This window comes from Tupaia chinensis, unplaced genomic scaffold, assembly GCF_000334495.1.
Source record: "Tupaia chinensis unplaced genomic scaffold, TupChi_1.0 Scaffold000206_1, whole genome shotgun sequence".
Lineage (NCBI taxonomy): Eukaryota > Metazoa > Chordata > Mammalia > Scandentia > Tupaiidae > Tupaia > Tupaia belangeri.
Window position 1 is genome coordinate 4,710,965 of NW_006159681.1, and position 21,538 is coordinate 4,732,502.

The window sequence follows — 21,538 nt, forward strand, 5'->3', positions numbered from 1 at the left end:
TACCATCTGTATAGTCAGCTCTTTGTATTAAATTTCCTCTATTTGTACTCATGCTAGGAAAATACATTTTGCAAGCTACTATGATACAGTGACTTACTGTATAAAAAATTAAAATAGTATTAATAATAAAAATTTACTCTGTTAAAAAAAAAAAAAGCAGTCAGGATTTTTAAAAGATAAGCCCAGAAGTTCCATTGTCAATGACATGTACTTACAGCAGTCACAAAGCCAGTCCACATTCGAGGAGAAGATAGAAACTTCACATGCTGGAGGAAAGAAATGGACAGTGACTGTCCTCGAAGACTATCCACCACACGTTGACATGACGTGTGTGCACACTTCTTTAGTGATTGCACTCCAGCTTCTGAATAAATGCGATATTATCATCTATGAACACTCAGGCTTTAGGATTTGTGCAAACTCAGAGTCTTGTTTCTAAATGTCTATTTTTATACATTATTTTAAAATCTTTATTTCTTTTTTACTCTCCAAAGGTATATACTTAGGTTGGCATAAATGACTGAAAGACAAAAATCTAGCATTAGACTTTGGAATCACCCAGCACTCTCAAACTGCTTTACAAATATAAGAAGTTTATTTACTTCTGTATACTTCTTATCAAGACATTTGACTTTCCCTAGATAATCGGAAAAAGCATTTTAGTGCTTTTCCTTAACACAAATTGAGATGTTATGAAACTTAGAAGTGTAGGCGTTATGACCTTTACTTGACATGAAGACTAGCTCAAAGTTGCATGGCTAAAGGGGCTTGCATTTTCAAGTATTTCACACTTCAGATTCATAATCATGGAAGAGGTCTCAGGAACTTTCATGATGTCCACGATTTCATGTAAATGTGTTCTGTGTTAGAGTAAAACTTCCTTTAGCAACGTACACAGGATTTGGTCTGCAGACCGTAGTTTGCCAGTTCTGCATCATGGGACTCTGTTTTGGTTAAGGTTGAATTCAGCAGCGAATAATAGAAATTCCAACAAAGAATGGCTCAAACAATTTGAGGATCAGTTTTTACACATGAAAAAAAAATAAGTAAAGAAGTGCCATAGGTAGTGTCTGGGCTCTGCAAAACAACACCGTTACCAGGGCTGTGTCTCTGCCCAATTCACTCTCTGCTTTATTCTATTGTGCTTCTGTGACATAGATTGGGTGATGTACAAACAGCAAACATTTATTTCTCACAATTTTTAAGTCTGGAAAATCCAAGGTCAAGGCAAAATTTGGTCTCTAGTGAAGGTCTGCTTTCTGGATCAAAGACAGTGGTGTTTTCAGTGTCCTCCCTTGGTGAGACAAGAGAGATCTCCCTGGGATCTCTTTTGTAAGGTACTAATCAGCCACAGACCTCACTTCTTAATCGGGGCCTAATATATGGGTCAGGTTTCAATGTATATGAATTCAGGAAAGACACAAACACGCGATCTAAGTCTTCCCCTCAGTCATATAATGAATGCTAAGTTTCTACAAGTTAGGTGCATATTTCAAAAAGTAAAAATTGGGACCAGTAGGTGGTGTAGTGGTTACAACACTGGACTCCTTTATGACTGACTGTGGTTCAAGTCCTGAATCTGCTGGCTTGAAACTCACATCAAGTGCATGTGCATGCATGTCCAAATTCCCTAGAGGAGAATGGAGGAGAGGGGACTACAGCATTGCCATCCCCACCCAGTGTGTGTGTGTGTGTGTGTGTGTGTGTGTGTGTGTGTGTGAGAGAGAGAGAGAGTGTGTGTGTGAGAGAGAGATTTCTCACTATTTCTCTGTGTCTGCAGTGAGCATGCAAGTTTTACACCAAAAAAACTCTCTGAAAAAAAAAAAAAGTAAAAATTATTTGGGAAAGTGTAACAATTTTGTTATGACTCTCAGTTCTCACCACACATAATTAAAAATCAAGACAGCAGATGTAGATTTTCACTTACATTACACTGGCTCAGACTGCAGAAAATGATCACTCCTACCTGCAAAGCTGTGTGTGAAACTGCTTCTTTGCTAGGAACTTTGACACCCTAACCAATTGTTTTAAGAGAGAAATAGGAGAAAATGGATCATGCATACATAGTTCAGCAGACTTTACTCTGTATCTAATGGGGTCTATGTGAGTATGGCAGGGCTCACACATTCATGGCCTCTTGAATCATTGTTCACAGTCATGATTTTGCTCTAAGAAGAACTGTTCAGGGGACCAACAGTTGGCATAATGGCTATGTTGTTGGACTCCCATATAGTTGACTGCAGTTCAAGTCCTGGACCAGGTGTCTTAAACTCACACCGGGTGTGTGTGTGTGGGTGCTCAAGATCCTGAGAGGAGAATGGAGGAGAAAGCATTGCAGCATGGCCATCCCCTCTGGTGGTGGCGGGGGGGTGTGATTTCTTGCTTTCTGTTTCTGTGTCTCTCCCTGTTTTTCTGGCAAGTGCACACGCTCTATAGCAAAAACTCTCAAAAAAATGTAGAACTGTTTGGGGTGCATTTGCTACTGCAATAATTAACAAGAATGAAGTATTTTCATCATGGTTTTTACAACGTAGTAAGTAGGGGGGGAGAAAATTAATTACAAAATATAGACAAAAGATATGTATTATAAGTCAAATAAGGTGCCTGCTATAAAGACATAAATATGAAAAACAGGATAGAGAACCTCTAGAGATAGGATTGAGGCTTCACTGAAATGGATTCGACTAAAAGGCTTTTTCTTTTTTATTTTTTTAGAGAGATTTTGCTATACGGTATGGGCACTTGCCAGAGAGACATGGAGAGACAGAAAGTGAGCCAGAGAGACATGGAGAGACAGAAAGTGAGAAATTACCCCCACCCCAGTGGCGATGGCCATGCCACAACCCATTCTCCTCCTTTCTCCTCTTGGAATCTTGGGCATACACACACACACACACACACACACACACACACACACACCTGGTGTGTTTTAAGCTGCCAGTCCGGGACTCAAATTGTAGTCGACAATGTGAGACTCCGGCAATGTAACCATTACTCCATCTGCTGGTCTCAGCTAGAAGGCCTTTCTAAAAGGGTATATGTGAGCTGTTAATTATGAATAGCCAGCCATGTCAAAATGAGAAGAGAAGCATGTGGGCATTGAAAAGAGTTAATGAAATAGCTCTTAAAAAGTGACCTCCTATGTGGTAGCAACAGAGGATGTGGTGGATGAAGTGGTCAGGACACCATGGAAGACTCAAGTTTTCTGACAATCTGGGAAGCATGGCTTTTTGGACACATGGCAAAGACATTGGGTTTGACTGTATTAGTAACTGGCTTCAGTGGAGCATGTGAAAGAGTGCTTTTTATTGGTAGAAACTAGATCGTTAATGGGATCAGGATCTAATTGTATCTTACATATGTTGCATATGTTTTGTGTTAAAATAAAAATGATCCTTTCAGTGACCTTTCCCAATGTTATATTAAAGATAAATCAAAAATGCATTAAAAGCACTGGTACAGTTGACCTCCATACTTAGAAGTGCTATTAAAACTGATTGATTTGATTACTGTTTGGAAACCTTGACATTTGCTAAAAGTGTCAACAAAACAAAGTGGCAAGGGCAGCACAATGAAGCTGTCATTCCAAGTGTCTGAGTGAGTTCTGCGGAGAGCACACTGCCTGTGGGCTCCTGTCCCTGTCAGCCTCCATGTGTGCTCTTCAGTAATCTTAGTCTGAGCAGTTTCAAATTACACTTCCAGATTTCCTGTAGTTTGAATGTTCGTTAAGATCTGCACATGAGGGATCAGCAGTTGGCATAATTGCTATATCACTGGACTCCCATGTAGTCGACCGTGGTGCCAGTCCTGGACCCAGTGACTTAAACTCAATCTGGGCGCATGTGTGTGCGTACCCAAGATCCTGAGAAGAGAATGGAAAAGGGATTGCGGTGTGGCCAAGCCCCCTGGTGGAGGGGTGATTTCTTACTCTCTCTCTCTCTTTCTCTCTCTCTCTCTGTCTTTCTGGGGAGTGCACATGCCCTACAGCAAAAACTTCTCCAAAATTAAAATAAAAAAGATCTGCTCATGAGATTGGAGGTGAGATGAAGGTTGAATTCTGGTTCCCCAGCAGGCTTTAGCTTCTACACCAATTGCAGCAGAGTCTGTGTTTTGGGCATGAACTGTGGTCCTGTCAGGAGGTGCACTGACTTCACCATTCTTGCAGTGTCCTAGCATCTGGAGGCAGGAGCCACAACAGCACTGGCAGTTCATAAATATACGAACATGTATCTCAGAGGTGGCCGCAGAAATGTGGATTTTCTGAGGTTTGAAAACAAGTTTCTTTCTTTAGCTAAAAAGTTAGCCTCTGATCACTGACAACCACAGACTTTCCCCTTCCGCTGTTCTGATTCTACTGACACTCCTGTAACCAGTTCTTAGTGCAAAATTTACCTGCAATGGCTAGTTATTGTTGTTTTATTATAGTACCTGAAATCTGATTCATACAAGCTATAGCAAACTGTAATATTTTTGCATATAAAACAACATGGGCTTCATCATAGTCAGAAAGCCAGTAGACTGTAAATAGGCTGCTTTTGAAATATACAGGTTATAACCTTCTTGACAATAACCTTCCTGGAATCTGAAATTCTATCCAAAACTTTTTAATTTGAAAGTAGAATTTAACTATAAAAGATTAGGTATGGGGCCAGTCATGTGGCAAGGTGGTTAGGCAGTTGGATCCCACATGACTGACTGTGTGTTTAAAGTCTTAGAGTCAGTGACTCGAAAGTCACAAGGTGCCCATGTGCGTGCCCAGAAATCCCAAGAAGGGAGGAGAGGGTGTGGCAGTGTGGCCATTCCACATTGGTAGTGATTTCTCACTTTCTCCCTCTTTTTCTGTTTCTCTTGAGTAAGTGTACACACCACACAGAAAAACTTAAAACAAGAAACTATTACACTCATTTTTGCTCTTATCATGATTGTTTGTGTGCTTCTGTAATATATCCAGGTCATTGCTTTAAATCTAACTCCTTTATTTTACACCTTTCATCTTTTTTGTTAATATAAACATTTAATGCTATAAATTTCCCTTTAAGTACTGTTTTAGTTGCATCCTGCATATTTTATATGTTGCATTTTTATTTCCCTTAGGAACAAATATTTTCTAATATCCCTTATTTCTTGCTTAATGTATAGAATGTGTAATCAGGTACTCTTTAATTTCCAAATATTGAGATATTTCTGATATTTTCTTACTGATTTCTAATTCAATTCCATTGTCACTAGAGAAAAATGCTAAAATCATTTGAAAATAAGTAAAAACAACTTACTACATCAACTGGATAAGGGAGGAAAAAATCATGATCATCTCAGAACATATAAAGATATTGATCATCTTTCATTGTAATTATAGTAACTATAATAAAATACCTCTTACTAAATAAGGAATGGCAGGAACATCCTAAAGCTAATAAATAGGGTTTCCAAAGGAATCTCTACCATCTCACTTGTTGCTAGCACACTGAGCACAGTCTCCCTAAGCAGAAACAAGATAGGGACATCCACTCTCATCGCTGCTGTTCCACACTGTAATGGAGTCCTAGCCAGTGCCAAAGGGTAGAGGAAGACACAAAGGCACAGATCGGACAAAAAAGAAAGTACATTCTTAGCGGGTTAAGAGATTTTGTGCATAAAATAGCCTGATACACATAAAATACAGACAAGTAAAAATAGTAACTCATGTTAGCAAGATCTCAGGATATAAGGTAAAATATCAAATACACACATATACAAACATACACACATATATGCACATATACACATATACCCCCACATGTACACACATATACACATGCACACATACACACATATATGTACATACACGCATATACCCACACACATACATATACACATATTCACAAATACACACATACACACATACATATACGTACACACATACACATATATACACACATATATTAGCAATAAGCAATTTAAACATAAATATTAATACATCATTTCAGTAACATCTTAAATATTGAACACTTAGAGATTAGCTTTAAAAATATGTTCAAGGCCATACACCGACTCAAAAATACTTCCTGAAATATTAAGTCATCAGGAAATCATGAAATATTTTTCTGTTTTTTATTCAAAAATGCACCATGACTTTTCTGATGTCCCAATAGAAAAAGAATTAAATAAATGAAGAGATAGATCATGTTCTTAGATGAAAAGACTCAGTATGATTTAGGTATTATTATGGAACCACAAAAGACACTGAATCATCAAAGCAATCTTAAGCAAAACAACACAGCTGTAGTCATCCCATAGTCTGATTTCAAATATTCTGCGAAGTTATAGTAATCAAAACAGCATAGTACTTCTATAAAAACTGACATATTGACCCTATAGAATAGACAGTCCATTAAAAAGAAAATGCTTATGGTCAATTGGTTTTTCACAAATGTGCCAAGAATACACAATAAGGAAAAGACAATATCTTTAATAATGGGTTAAGAAAATTGAATAGTAACAGACAGAAAAATGAGATTGGATCCTTCTCTCACCCTGAATGCAAGAATCAACTCAACAGACTTAAACATGAGACTAGAAATTGTAAAACAAACAAAAAACAAAAAAGCAGGGAAAATATATAATGTATAAAAATGTAAAAATTTCCTTTACATTGATCTGGGCAATGATTTCTTGGCCATAACCCCAAAAGCACAGGCAAGGAAAATAAAAGATAAATGAGATTGTGTCATACTAGAAGTTTCTGCATAGCAAAGGAAACTATTGAAGAATGAAGAGCAACGCATGCATTTGGAGAAAATATTTGTCAACTATGTATCTGAGAAGAGACTAATTTCTGAAACATATAAGGAACTCAAACGACACAGTAAGCAAGAAAAAAAAAAAAAAAACTGATTAAAAGAACCAGCAAAGTGCCTGCTCTGCAATGGAGCAGAAATGTGTGCTCAAGAGAAGCTGGGTCTCGTGTGGCCACCATTGTAGTTGGAATCCAGCTTGGGCTCAAAGCAGACCTATATGCACACTACTGTCCAAGAGCTGATAGGCTGGAGGACTGGAAGATGGGAATTTTGGTATGAACACTCTCCACATAGGGTGCTCATCTCTCTTTCTTTCTCTCTCTCTCCCTCTCTCTCCCTCTCTCTCTCTCTCTCTCATTTTCATATGTAGGTGCATATGCTCTTTAATACATAAAGGGGGAAGGGAATAGGACCTGAATAAATATTCTCAAAAGAAGACATACAAATGGCCGTGAGCTTCAGGCTTACAAACAAATGCTCACCATCACTAATCATCAGGAAAATTCAAATTAAAACCACAATGAGCTATCATCTCACACCAATTAAAATGGTCATTATCAAAAAGATAAAAGATAAGTGTTCACAAAGAAGTGGAGAAAAGGGAACCCTGTAAACTGTTGATCAAAATCTGAACTAATATAGTCATTTTGGAAAACAGTATAGATATTCCTCTAATTACTGAAAATAGAATTAGCATTTGATCCAGCAAATCTGCTTCTGGGTATATAGCCAAAGGAATTGAAATCATTATGTCCTAAAGATCTCTGCACTCTAGAGTTTATTGCAGCATTATTCACAATAGACAAGCTATGGAAGCAACCTAAGTGCCCATCAATGGATAAATGGATAAATAAAATGTGGCATGTATACACAATAGAATACTATTCAGCCTTATGAAAGAGAGAATTTCAGTATTTTATGACAATATGGATGAAGCTAGAAGACATTATGTCAAGTGAAATAAGCCAGGCACAGAAAGATACATATGTCATGCTCTCGTTTATATGTGGAATCTTAAAAAGTTGAACTCATAGAAGTAGAGAATGGTGGTTACCAGAAGTCAACAGAAGGAGAGGAGAAGTTATTCAAATATAAGTTTTCATCTAGTAAGTTCAAGTGATCTATTGCATAACCTGCTGAGTATAATTAGTAATAATGTATATTTTAAAGTATAAAGTATTTCTATAGGGTAGATTTTTAAGTATACTCACACACCAAAAAATGGTAAGTATGTGAGATAATGGATATGTTATTCTGGTTTAATCATTTTATAGCGTTCATAAGTATCATAGTATCACATTGTGCCCCATAAATAAATACAATTATTATCTGTCAGTTTAAAATATTTTAAGTACATTATTAAGGTATCAATTATAAACAAATTTACAAGTTTAGTGGAATCATAAATAAAACCTTACACTTTTCTGTATAAATCGATAAATTGCTTCTAATACATATGTAGGCAGATATTGACATAGATATATACATATGAATGGAAATTGAAAGAACCTGGAATAGACAACAAAATCACTAAAAACTGAAAAAATTGAAGAGTTAAACTATCTTATAACAAGCACGTAAGCCTCCTAATCTCAAGATTTAACATACAGGCACATTAATAAAGAAAGTGTGGTATTGGTATAAACTGGTAAAAATATTTTTAAAAAGGAATAGAATAAGCACTTCAGAAATAGATGCATATATGGTAAACTCTCTTTTGTTTACTTTCATTCTTTCATATGAGCGAGAGACAGAGCTAGAGTGAAAGAGAAAGACAAACACTGTCGACAGAAGCTCGTGCTGCAGTCCCCCTAGCTCCCCTAACCCGGCAGCCTCCCAAGCCAGGTGAAACTGTGGACACACAGCACGCACTGGTAGACCAGAAAACCAAACATGAGCTCGTCCCCATGCATCTGGCATCACCTGAGCAGAATATTACCTCCGCACCACCAAGCTAGCCAGGTAAATTTTTTTACTAGATCCAAGGTCCACCAAGAGGGAAGTCTTTTCAACAAAAGATGCTAAAATAACTGAATATGTACATAGAATAATAATAATCTCAAATATGAATCTTCACTATTCATAAAAGCTAGCTAAAATTGATCACTAATCTACATAAAGAGCTTAAAATACTGATATTCTTTTAAAAATCATAAGAAAAATACTTGCTACTTGGGCACAAGTAAAGAGTTCTTAAGAAAGGAACCATAAAACATATTAGTTAGACTTCATCAAAATGAAAATCAATACTCAGAAGAAATATTTGTTAACAAAATTAAAGTATTACTCTTATATTTAAGGGACTTGAAAAGACTTTTTTTTTTTTAGAGGTTTTTGCTATAGGGCACATTCATGTGCCAGAAAGACAGGGAGAGAGAGACAGACAGACAGAAAGTGAGAAATCACTACCTGGGGGGATGGCCACACTGCAATCCCTTCTCCTCTCAGGATCTTGGGCACCCATGCACACATGCTCAGTGTGAGTTTTAGCCACCAGGTCTGGGACTCGAACCATGGTTGACTATATGGGAGTCCAGTGACATAGCCATTATACTGACTGCTGGTCCCAAAAGGCCTATTTTAACAAAGATCATATACCTAGAAAATATTAATAACTGTTAATTTAGTAATCTGACTAAAATGGGTAAAGGATTTGAGCAGAAATATATAAATACTCAGTAAGCACATAATATTCAACAATATTATTCATCAGTGAAATATAAACTGAAACTATGAGAAGGTATCACTATTAATATAGTAGCATAATTCAAATTAAAAGATGCATAGCACTAATTTGGTAAAGACTTTAAGGCTGGGATTCTATATATTGCCAGTGAGAATTTAACATGTTGCAATCATATTGGAAAACTATTTCTAGGTTTTTAAAAGTTAATCCTATTCCCAGACATGTATCCAAAAAACACTAAAAATATGTACATGCCAAACTTATACATAAATGTTCATTACAGCACAAGTCATAAGAGTCAAAGTGTAGAAACACACTAGATATCCATTAACGTACGAATGGAGAAACACATTGTAGTGTATCTACAGAATAGAATATTACTCAGCAGTAAAAAGGAATAGATTATAAATACTAGAAAGGACGTGAATGATTCTCAGAAACATTTTTTCTCATATTAAAAAAACAAAAAGATGCAAAAATACACCTTCCATAGGGCTCCATTTGTATGAAATCCTTAAGTTGAAAAACTTTGGGGTTACAGCAGGTGGATCTCACTGGGCTGAGTGCATAGTTCAAGAACTGGACAATGGAGGCTTGAAAAATACACCAGGCATGTGTGCGGTAAGCCTGGAAACCCAAGAGGAGAATAGGGGAGAAGAGAATGCAGCATAGCCATTCCCACTCGGGGATGCTTTCTCACTTACCCCTCTCTGTGTCTCTCCAACAAGTGCACATGACCTATATCAAATTACTACAATGACAACAACAACTTTTCTGTGGTGAAAGAAAGTTCAATGATTGCTCAAGGTGAGGATTCGAGGGTGAGGGAGTCCACTACAAAAGAACACAACCAAAAAATTTACAATAATGAAAATGTTCTATATATTGATCGTGGTAGTACTCTCAGGAGTGTATACATTTTTCAAAGCTCGTAGAACTTAATACTTAACAAAGAGCATTTTATTAATGTAAATTATTACTCAGTAAAGGATATTACATAGTAAATAGATTAATATCAATGGAGAAAATGCACTTTTTTGCTTATACTTATTATGAGTATGTTCGAACAGCATCGATTGTCCTTTCCAAGTCAGTGAGAGTCATTAACTTTGCTAAATTCATATTTTTGTCACATTTACATTAGTTTAGAGTACTGCTACTTTAGAGGTCATATCAAATTAATTATTCAAATATGTGAAAAGATCATGAGGTAAAATTTATTTTATTTCTTTCTCAAAATTACTTTATTATATATTATTATTAATATATTTTATTGTATTTTAATTTCTTTATCCATTCAATCACTATACATCACTTAGCTTATAAAGTAAATTTTCCAACATCAATACATTTCACACCAGTCCAGTTGTGGATACTATACATAGTCTCATCAAAAGATAGTAATGACATTTATTTTAGATAATGGAGCTATGTTTAGCAATCCTCTGACAGAGTGTAATCATATTTTTATATTTAATTCATTTTCTTGGTGACTTCAAACATGTACACAAAAATATATTTATTTAAGTAGAAGAAAAACAATCTAATAATTATCCAAACTTAAGTAAACATCTTATAATATTTTCAATAAAAGACAAAAATGTAACTATGAATTGCAGTTACATAAATAAAATCAAATGAGCTGCAGTAAAACATCATATCTTCTATTCATTTAAGTTCAGCTTTTTCTCAACATATATGCACAGATGAATTATAATAGTTCCTATGGAAAGGAAAATGAAAAAAAGCTAAATTTCATGAGCAAAATATTGAATTTTATAGATCTAGCTGCAGGTAAAATTTAAAAGATCAACACTTGCATCAGTTAAAAGATAGGAGCCATATGTTCACATGATGTATTTGAAGATATAATATTGTTGCCAGGTGTATTTCACTTGGAAGAGTGGCATTTGGTAGACTATTTCCCTTTTTCCCTCCATTGCCAAAAACTGCTTTACAAACTGATGAACAAAGTTCTAGTTTTAACTTGTATCATCTACGAATCATGTGAATTAGAACCTTGTCTTTCTCAATATTAAAGCAGCCCAGAATCAAAGGTTTATTAAAATAAATTACTATTGTTCTAATACAGAAAGAAAATGATCCTCTGTAGAATATGAAGCCTTTCCCAATATGACCACTGTATTAATGATTTGAGTGAATGCTAACAATAGAGAGTGCTAATTTTGATTAAGAAAAGTAGACATTACACATCAGGTTTGAGATTTAAAAATTTAGATGTCAGTCTATGTTAGGAAAATATGAGCACTCCTTCTATTGTTGTTAACACAATTCAAATTCCTATTTTCTTTCTTCTGAAGAGACATGTCTTTAAATTATTATCATTAAATTAAATTATTATCATCAAAATTGATCTCCAGAACAGTCTATGAGAAGATGCATATTGGAAGAACTGTTATACAAGCTTATACTCTCAGGACAGATGAACTGAATTTGAAGTCTGACTCAAATGATAAAACTCTCTGTGACCAGGAGCCAGGAAACTTACCTTCCCAGGACTCAATTTCTCCAGCTATAAAATAAGAATAGAACTACCATGATGGGCAAGTTTATGTTCCAATGTGACTGAGCTCCTGGTGCCCAAATTATGAGTGTATCTATGACCATGTTTTTAGGTGACGTCAACATTTAAGCCAGTAGGATAATAAAGCGGATTATCCTTCCTAATAAAGAATCTAGGTTCACCTGAGACTGAGTGATTTCATAAAGACAAATAAAATTACTCAGCTCATGGTTTAGAGGTCCTGGGTCCAGGGTCCAACCTCGGCAGTCCTACACCATAGCAGAGGACAAGATCTTAAGCAGAGCAGAGCATGGGCTGTTCCATTGGTCTCTGCAAAAGGAGCCTTAGACTAAAGGTCATGTAACTCTAAGAAAGTTTAAAAGGAAGCAGAAAGAGACCCAACTGTTTCCAAGTAACTTAACAAAACTACAGAAGAAAGTTAAAGACTAGGTACTTGTGTTCGAATACCCAGCACCGAAACAAGGTAAACATCAAAATAGTTGTGATCTAATAATAATTACTAGGCATGCAAAGAAACAGAAAAATATAACTCATAACTAGGAGACTAATTAGCCACCAAAACATTATATAATTGGTGAAATTGGTAAAGAAGGGCATTATTATATAACCGTTTTTAAGCTATCATCATTAAATTACAAAATAAGAGGGAAGACAGACTATGTAGAAACATAAGATATAAAAATATCTAAATTAAAATACTAGAGCTAGGACACGCAGTGTTTTTGATGAAAAATTCACTAGATGGAGGGCCAACAGGTGGCATGGTGGTTAAGGCGCTGGACTTCCACATGGTCAAAAATGGTTGGAGTCTCGGATCTGGCAGCTTGCTTTCTCACTTTCTCTCTCTCTCATGTGCATCTATATGCACACACACATGCCCTGTAGCAAATTTTAAAAATAATAATAAATGAAATTAAATAATTATTTTTAAAATTCACTGGATGGAATTAATAGCTGAGTAAATCCTACAAAGGGAAAAATGTATAAACTAAAAAAAATAAAGATAAAAGTGATATTATATGCAAGATGAAAAGACAGAACAAAAGTATTTCATGTTGGGTAAAGTCTTTAAGGAAAATGATAAATAGTGATTGCTGTATAAAAAAATAATTGGGAAAAGAATGAAAAGCTATTGGATGATGAAGATGGTGATTGTAATGTCTCTGTATTGACTGATATACATGGTATTCCTTCTGGTAAAAGAAATGTAATGCCCTGTAAAGTTATATGTGATTCAATGCAATATAAAAAAGATTATGATAATAAATAAATAGATAAATGATGAGCTAACAGAAATATAATCTTGAGTTTGAGTAATCTAATATTCATGTAACTGGAATTCTTGAAAGAAGAGATATGGGGGGCGTGGAGAGGGAAGAAGAGACAGAAAAAATAACCGATGATATATTGCTCAAGACATCTCCCAATTTATTAAAAACAAAAGTGCCTAGCTCCTAGAAACTCAAGTTCAAAGGGCAAATTTTACAAAGAAAACTGCACCAGAAAGCATCACAAATTCACACGTAGCTAGCTAGATTTATATATGAATAAAAAGTTAACAAAATAAACCAGCAATGGAGATTATGCAGAATCATAAAAGATAATAAAGTCTATTATGAGGATGAAGACTGAAAATGTGGGCGGAGGGAACACATAATCAAATAGAGACAAATAAAAAATGATAAATTTCAAATCAAACAAAACACATTAAATGTGAATATCATCAAAAGCATCCCAACTAAAGGCAAAGATTGTCAGATTAAATAAAAAAGCAAGACCCAATTACCTAATACTTATAAAAAATTTATTTTAAATGTTGAATAGAAGAAAGCATATGTACAGAACAGGAGTGACTCCATATTTGAAAGTTATTTGAGTGTAACTTGTGTGTAAGAGTGATTTGACTGCTCTTCTCATTAACACCCTGTTCATCTCTTATGCAAATGAGTTACATATGGCACTCTGGACAAGCAAGAGACCTTATTCTGCTTTTTCAACTTTATTTTATTTTAATTTTTTAATTAATTAATTTATTTTTATATACATTCAATCACATTGTTTAGCTTAAATGTGAGCATTTCAATATGTGAACATTTCTCCACAGTTCCGTTGATCAAAATATCTTCAACCAATAACACCAAACCTCCCCATCCCGTCAATGCTCTATCTCCGTATCCCTTCTCCAAATGTCCTTCGTTAGGCCCCACTCCTCCACACACACCTCATCTGACATTCACACCCATCTCTTGTATTTGTACAACCGCTAGTCAATCAGTTTCAGTCATAGAGTGCAGACACTCAGTATATGTTAAGTGGGGACATACAATGTCTCTCCTTCATATCCTGGCTTGCCTCACTCAGCAGTAAATCTTCCATATTCTTCCACTTTCTACTATATAATCCAGCAATCTCACTCCTCAGTATCTACCCAAAGGACAGAAGAATTCTTCATTGGAAAAGAGCTTGCATATTGATGTTTATTGTGGCACTATTCACAATTGCTAAGACATGGAACCATCCCAAATGCCCCCGTATGGATGAATGGATTGAAAAACTGTGGCACATATACTCTATGGAATACTACTCTGCCATAAAAAGCAACAAAACTCTGACTTTTGACAGAAAAAAACCTTATTCTTTTGAAGATGTAAAAAGATCACACTGATCAAGATGTGCCTACACTGTCAGTAGTAGGTGCTCACTCTCAGGGTGTCTCCCATGCTGAAATCCTGAGTTGTGGCCCCATCCTGAGAAGGATGCCACCTTGTTCGAGCTGCCTTACAAGATGGTGACAGCAGTAGGACCAGACTCTGTGGGTTAGGATTAGGGTATGTTTAGGGTTAGGACACAGCCTGACATTATGGAAAGAAACAAATTGCTTGCAGTAGTTTTTAATCCATATGTGACAATATCCCAGGCTAAACCAAAATCCAAGAAATTTAGAGAGACTATAGTCATGTTACATGAAGAACATTACCAAAGCAGCCATTTCCTAATGACCCGGTTACCATTTCATCCAAGGGCAGGAATATCCTAAATGTTTATGCCATTGTGAAGACAAAGGTTTTCATAGAGAGGAAACACACACTCACAGAGGTGTGAGGATAAATAGGCAAACCCTTAGTAATTGTTGGCGGTTTTATCACCTTTCTCTCAAGGTATAATAGTAGTCTGTGGAAAACCAGTTAGAATGCACAAGACTTACACAACACCAGTTGGATTTAACTGACTTGTGTTCATTCTACCTCACTCTATCCCACCAAATACCTTTAGGACTAAGTTGTTCAAAAGCGAGAAGTTAATGAAGAGAAGAGAAAAGTGAAGTCCCTGTGGATATTTAACTGATAGAGGAGCAATTGATTCAAAATTGTGGTCATCTTTGGCAGTCCTGAATTTTAAGCACTTGAGGGTTGTTAATGGACCAGAAAACCCATACTTTGTATAACAAAGCACCACTTACCTCTTGCTTGACCTATTGTAAAAGCCTTTCAATGGTTATCCATGCATCCAGAATTGGCCCCCTAAGATTTCTTCTCTCATTCTGGTACCAGAGTGATAATTTTGTAGCAGAAATCAGATCATGTGTATCATTTGCTTTCTTAAAATTCATCACTGGATCACTGTTGCATTCAATACAAACTTCGTGGCAGGATTTTTTAAAGGTCTTTTCACACAGTTTATATTTCATATTCGAATTTCCTACTAAATTATAATGATCTCAAGTAGGAGCATTTGCTTTTCTTTCTCTCAGCACATCTTCTCTATTCTTGCTGTCTTTATTATTGCTTCATTTCTCAAATAACTCTTGTAAACTACTGTCACTACCACATTTTGAGTTATAGCACTACTATTGAGATGGGAAGGGATTGCAGTGAGGGACATTCCAAATTGAAGCAAAGCACATTTCAGACATGTAAAAACTGACAGACATGAAGTGGCTTAGAGACTGCACCTGAATCAGTCAGAACCATGATGGCACCAGGAACAACCTGTGCCCAACCTTCATGTTCATTCTAGCCTCACTGTATGGTATTTATATGCGAGATGATGCTCCAAACTGTGCCATGACAGTTTGGAATAACCATTAAAATGACAAGCATTCTTAAGAAAGCCATAAAATGGGAGGGGCTACAGTTCCAGGAAAAACAGGGTCTCTTACCTGAAAAAGTCATGAATATGCTGCAACTTATTTAGCTTGTCATTAAGTCAAACCATATAAACCAGAAGCCCACTGGAGTTTGGGGCTGCCGAGCATTGCTCTAAGCCAGCCTAGGGATACAAACCCCTGGTGATCATGGGGCTTCCACCAACTACACTATGAGCTGGACCAAGAATTTTGTCTTCTCGATCAGTGCAGAGTGAAACCCTAGTCCAGAAGGCAGACACAAAGTGAATGTTAAATAAATATTTTTGAGGAGGATATTACTTATCACTAAAGAAAACCCATGTTCCTCTTCCTGATTAAGATGAGATAGCAGGTGACCTGGACAAATGTGCTTGAGTGCCTTTCATACATGACATTCCTCTCATAAACAGAGTGAATGGTACATCTAGGTGCCAGTAACTGAGGAAATGTCATAGATCTGGGAATGTGGGAGAAGACAAGACTGCACTTGGGTGTTAAAAGAAAATAGTCAACATTTTCCTCTTCTAATAAAGTCTTCAAGTCCTTCTCAGGCTGACTGAGTTTTAGGAAATCTTCCTGCTCTTGGTTCATGTCCTCACCCCCTGCTATTGAAGTCAGAGGGCCTAATACAGAGGCTCCCTCCTGTCACTTTTCTTAGAGCAGTGCTGATCTTTTGACATTCAAACTTAAAAAAAGTCTCTGAAGTACAGAAGAATTCTTCATTGAAAAAGTGCTTGCACATCGATGTTTATTGCAGCACTATTCACAACTGCTAAGACATGGAACCAACCCAAATGCCCAGGAACAGGTGAATGGATTGAAAATCTGTGGCACATATACTCTATGGAATACTACTTAGCCAGAAAGAAAAACCTGGCTTTTGACAGAAAGTGGAAGAATATGGAAGATTTACTGATGATTGAAGCAAGCCAGGCTATGAAGGAGAGACATTGTATGTCCCCTCTTAATATATATCAAGTGTCTGCACCTATGAGTGAAACTGATTGACTAAAGGATATAGAAATACAGTAAATGGTTGTAAACACCAGATACAGTGTGTGTGAAAGAGCAGAGTCTGAAGAAGGACATTTGAAAAAAAAATAGAGAGGCAAAGTATTAATGGGACAAAGAAATGTGGTATTATCTCTTGAAGATAATTTTATAGTTTTATCAACTGGACTAGAGAGAAATGTTCACATATTGAAATATTCACTTTGTAAGCTAAATAATGTGATTGAATGTATAAAAGAAAATGAAATAAAAATATTAAAAAAATATCTTAAGGGTTTCACCACTGGGCTTTCTTTCTCAAAGACCTGGGAACCATCCCTTAGAAATATATCATCAAGGGGCTCTGTCTCCCAGTCTCTGTGGGAAGGTAGGCACCTAACTTGGTGGAGTGGAGAGTGAGAATTGCTTCAAGTTGAAGAACTATCTCCTGTCATGAAGGTTTGAGAAAGGTTACTTGACAAAATTGCATGCAATCATGCCCTGACATATGTGAAACAATGGTCCACCTGGGGAGGAAACAAGGGAGCACCCGGGCCCCATGTGTCTCATGTGTCTTTTGTAGCTTTTCCTCATAGAAATTCTATTAAACTCAGAGGAGAAAAGAGTTATCACCTAGGGGAATGTTTGTTTCCTATCCAATTAGATTATTCTCCCATAAGCAAGCAACCAAAGGCGTGGAAAGAACGAGATATTAATAATACACCAGGGATATGTCACTGCATTACTCTGAATAGGAAATGAGATGTGGTGATCTTGCCAGAGTGGAGTAAAAGAACCAGTAGCAAACCCAAGAGCTCTCAACCTGCCTTGGGCAGGTACGTTCAAGTTTTAAGTCAAACACATATGTTTCTGTCTCTTTCTTGAGCTTTAAGCACAAAGATGTTTAAGAATGAGAGAGAAAGAGAGAGAGAGAGAGACCTGAGGAGGATTGTTTGGTCCTCTCAGTGTTTTTCTGGCCAAATTCGCCTGTTTCTGGGTTTGACATTTTCCAGCTAAAATTCTACACCCAGAAGTGATTCTCATCCATGTTACAGACACAAGGCGTATTTCTCAGGGGAGTGCTTCATAAAACCAGAGTATTGGTGCATTTATCTGTAGTTGGAAACAAAAACTATTGAAATCTTTCCTGATACACAAGCTACAAAAAAGGTCAGGTTTTGTGGAAATTATATAGCATTATTTCAGAGAGGACAGATAAAGAACAATAGAAATTATCTGTGAAAAATAGATGTTTAGTGTCACATCAGAAGGATTTAAAAAGATGTTTTTCTTCATCCTTCTCAGGTAAGAAAAAAATGATAAAGCACAAAGACTGCTGAAGGTTTCTTTTTAAAAAGAGAATCACTTGCTTAATTTAGTTTATTATTGTTCTTTAATTTGCTATACAGCACGTGCACTGAAGGTTTCTTTACTGTAAATGTGGGGATGGCCTCTTCGGTGTTCTCCTCTGACTTACTTTCTAGACACTCACACAGGTGAGCACCGTCATGGACTCACGAGTTCCTAGGTTAGGTTTGTGCATTGCCATCTGGAGGTGCCTGTGTCACACACAGTGACATAGAGCAGGTCTGTCTGTTGTTGCTGCCGTTATTTTTTTTTTCCTTTTAGGTGATTCTGCATACCACTTTGGCATTACATGTTGTCTAAATTTATACTTTATAGCTCGAGAGGTAGTCCTATTGCCTTCTTTTCTAACGAAACAGAGGATGCTTCTAAGTGCTGATATTAAATTCCTTTCTATCAGAAACCTTGATCTTAAAAGAAAACTATTGATTTTTTTTTTCCCAGAGAAATAGGAAAGTTTCTCTGTCTCTCCTCTGAGAAGACTTTGGATAAAATGTCCTATGCCCCTTCATTTTAGGAAATGGCGCATGTTGGGGAAATAACAAGTTACTAAACATGTAATTTTCAAACGTGGACACAATTTAAAAAGCAAGGTAATATCCTGCTCACACCACCTTACATCCGTATAGTGTTATTGACCTCGAAGACAGATTTCACATTGCAGCTGAGATTTTAAATATTTCCTCCTGTGGACCCAGGCGGCAGCACACACCTAAAATATGCAGCTCTGCACATCAGCAGAAGCAACGCAGTGAGGAGGAGAGTTCCCAGAAGCTTTAGGTTGCAATATGCAATCCTGGGATGTATGGTTACCATGGTGATAAGAACTAGGTAAATGCACAGAATGACTGACAAACACACACAATAAGACCTTGTGTCTAAATCTCATTTTATGTAATCCACTGTTTTTTGGATGAGAACTGTCTGTTCTCCCCACAAAGGAACATAAAATACTAAAGTCATTTAAAAATCTATTACCACTTCAACATAGTTCATTTATTTCAAATGAAAAGAGAACATGCTTTGGCCTAATATGGTTCATTTTCAAGGTGTAGTTTGTGGGGTCAGCTCAGATTCATCTGACAGTAAGAAGTTTTGGAAAGGATCAGTGAAGAGGGGGCAATTGTACCCAGATGTTGAGAATGCCTGGATGTTCCCAGGTCTTCCTGTCACTGTATCAGCGTTGGGATCCTCCTTAGGGAACACGTCCTCACAAGCAGCTCCAAGCAGTAGAACTCTGAAATGTCCATCACCTCTCCTTAAGGAATTATTCTGGGGACCAGCAGGTGCTGTGATGACTGACTGTGGTTCGAGTCCTGGACCCAGAGGCTTGAAACTCATGCCATGTCTGTGTGCATGCATGTCCAAAATCCTGAAAGCAGAATGAAGAAGAAGGTATTGTGGCATGGCTTTCCCCTTGAGGGGTGATTTCATACTTTCTCTCTCTCTCTCTGGCAACCACATGTGCTCTATAGCAAACATCTCTCTCTACCCAAAATAATAATAATAATAATAATTTAATTCTGGGGGCCAGCAGGTGCCATGGTAGTTAAGATGCTGGACTCCCTCATGGCTGATGCTGTTTAAGTCCTGGACGTGGCAGCTTGAAACAAAATCCCAAGAGTAGAATGGAAGAGAAGGGATTCAGGTATGGCCATCTCTGTGAGGGGTTATTTCTCACTTTCTTTATCTCTGTCTCTCTCTCTGTCTCTCCAGCTAGTGTACATGCCCTGAAGCAAAAATCTCTCTTAAAAAAAGAAAAATAGAATTTAATTCTGAATCTTTGATATTCTCAAAGTGACAGTCTGATTTTAAAGGTTCCTCAATGACTTTGTATTGTTGAAATTGGATATCAGAATTTATTTTACATGAAGGAGATGTTTGGAGCAACAGGTCCATACCAATAACTCCATGTGCTCAGTTTGCCTCTCCAACAGGAAGCAGGAATTTCATGGTTCTGAGCAGGAAGAGTCCCCAAAGAGGACTGAGCTCCTTTTAATGACACAGGCTATGGCATGGTTGTGACTCTAATAGTGACAGAAATTACATGCTTTATTTCTCATGCAGAGGACACAGACTCTACACATGAGAAATAATATACCTCTGCCTAGACTTTTTTGAAACTCTGAAAAATTTCTAAGAGTCTTAAAGAAAATGGGCATTTGACTACATAATAATTACATATAAAATCTCTAACTTCAGATAAATGACACTGAAGGAGCTAGCAAGCACGGCATAATATACATGCATGCATGTGTGTCCAGATAACAAGTTGGTAATAATAGCAGGTGAAAATTTGTGAAGAAATAGCTGTAAGATATTCCTATAAACTAATATTTGAAAAAATCTACTGGCATCTGATTTTGTAAAGTTACTGTTCTAGCCAATTGTTTTCAAATCAACTTTAAAAAAAGTTTAGTACTGTAGTACTTACTTTTAAGACCAATTAGTAAAATGAAATAAACTGTTGCCTAAATATGAATTCATTTTATTTTTCTTTCTTTATTTGGTTTATTTACATGAATATCTCTTGAGACTGCTCTGTATTTAAGGCAATCAGATCACACACAGCCAGCCATGTGGTTTGAGTCCCAGACCTAGCAGCAGGTGTGTGTGTGCCTAAAATCCCAATGTCATACAGAAATAAAGAAAAGACCGTGACCCAAGGGGAGTTATCTCTCTCTCTCTGTCTCATAAATGTACATGCCCCCTTGGGACCAGCAATTACCCTAATGGCTATGTCGCTGGACTCCCATGTAGTTGACCACGATTTGAGTCCCAGATCTGGTGGCTTAAACTCATGCCAGGCGTGTGTGTGTGCATGCCCAAGATCCCAAGAGGAAAATGGAGAAGGGATTGCGGTGTGGCCATCCCCCCTGGGGGGTGATTTCTCACTTTCTGTCTCTCTGTCTCTCTCTCTTGTCTGGCAAGCACAAGCGCCCTATAGCACAAACCTCTCCAAAAAAAAAAAAAAATGTACATGCCCTCTGACAATTAAAAAAAATAGGTATTTATTTTTGAGTTTTTCTTATTGCAAGTAATCTTTGAAA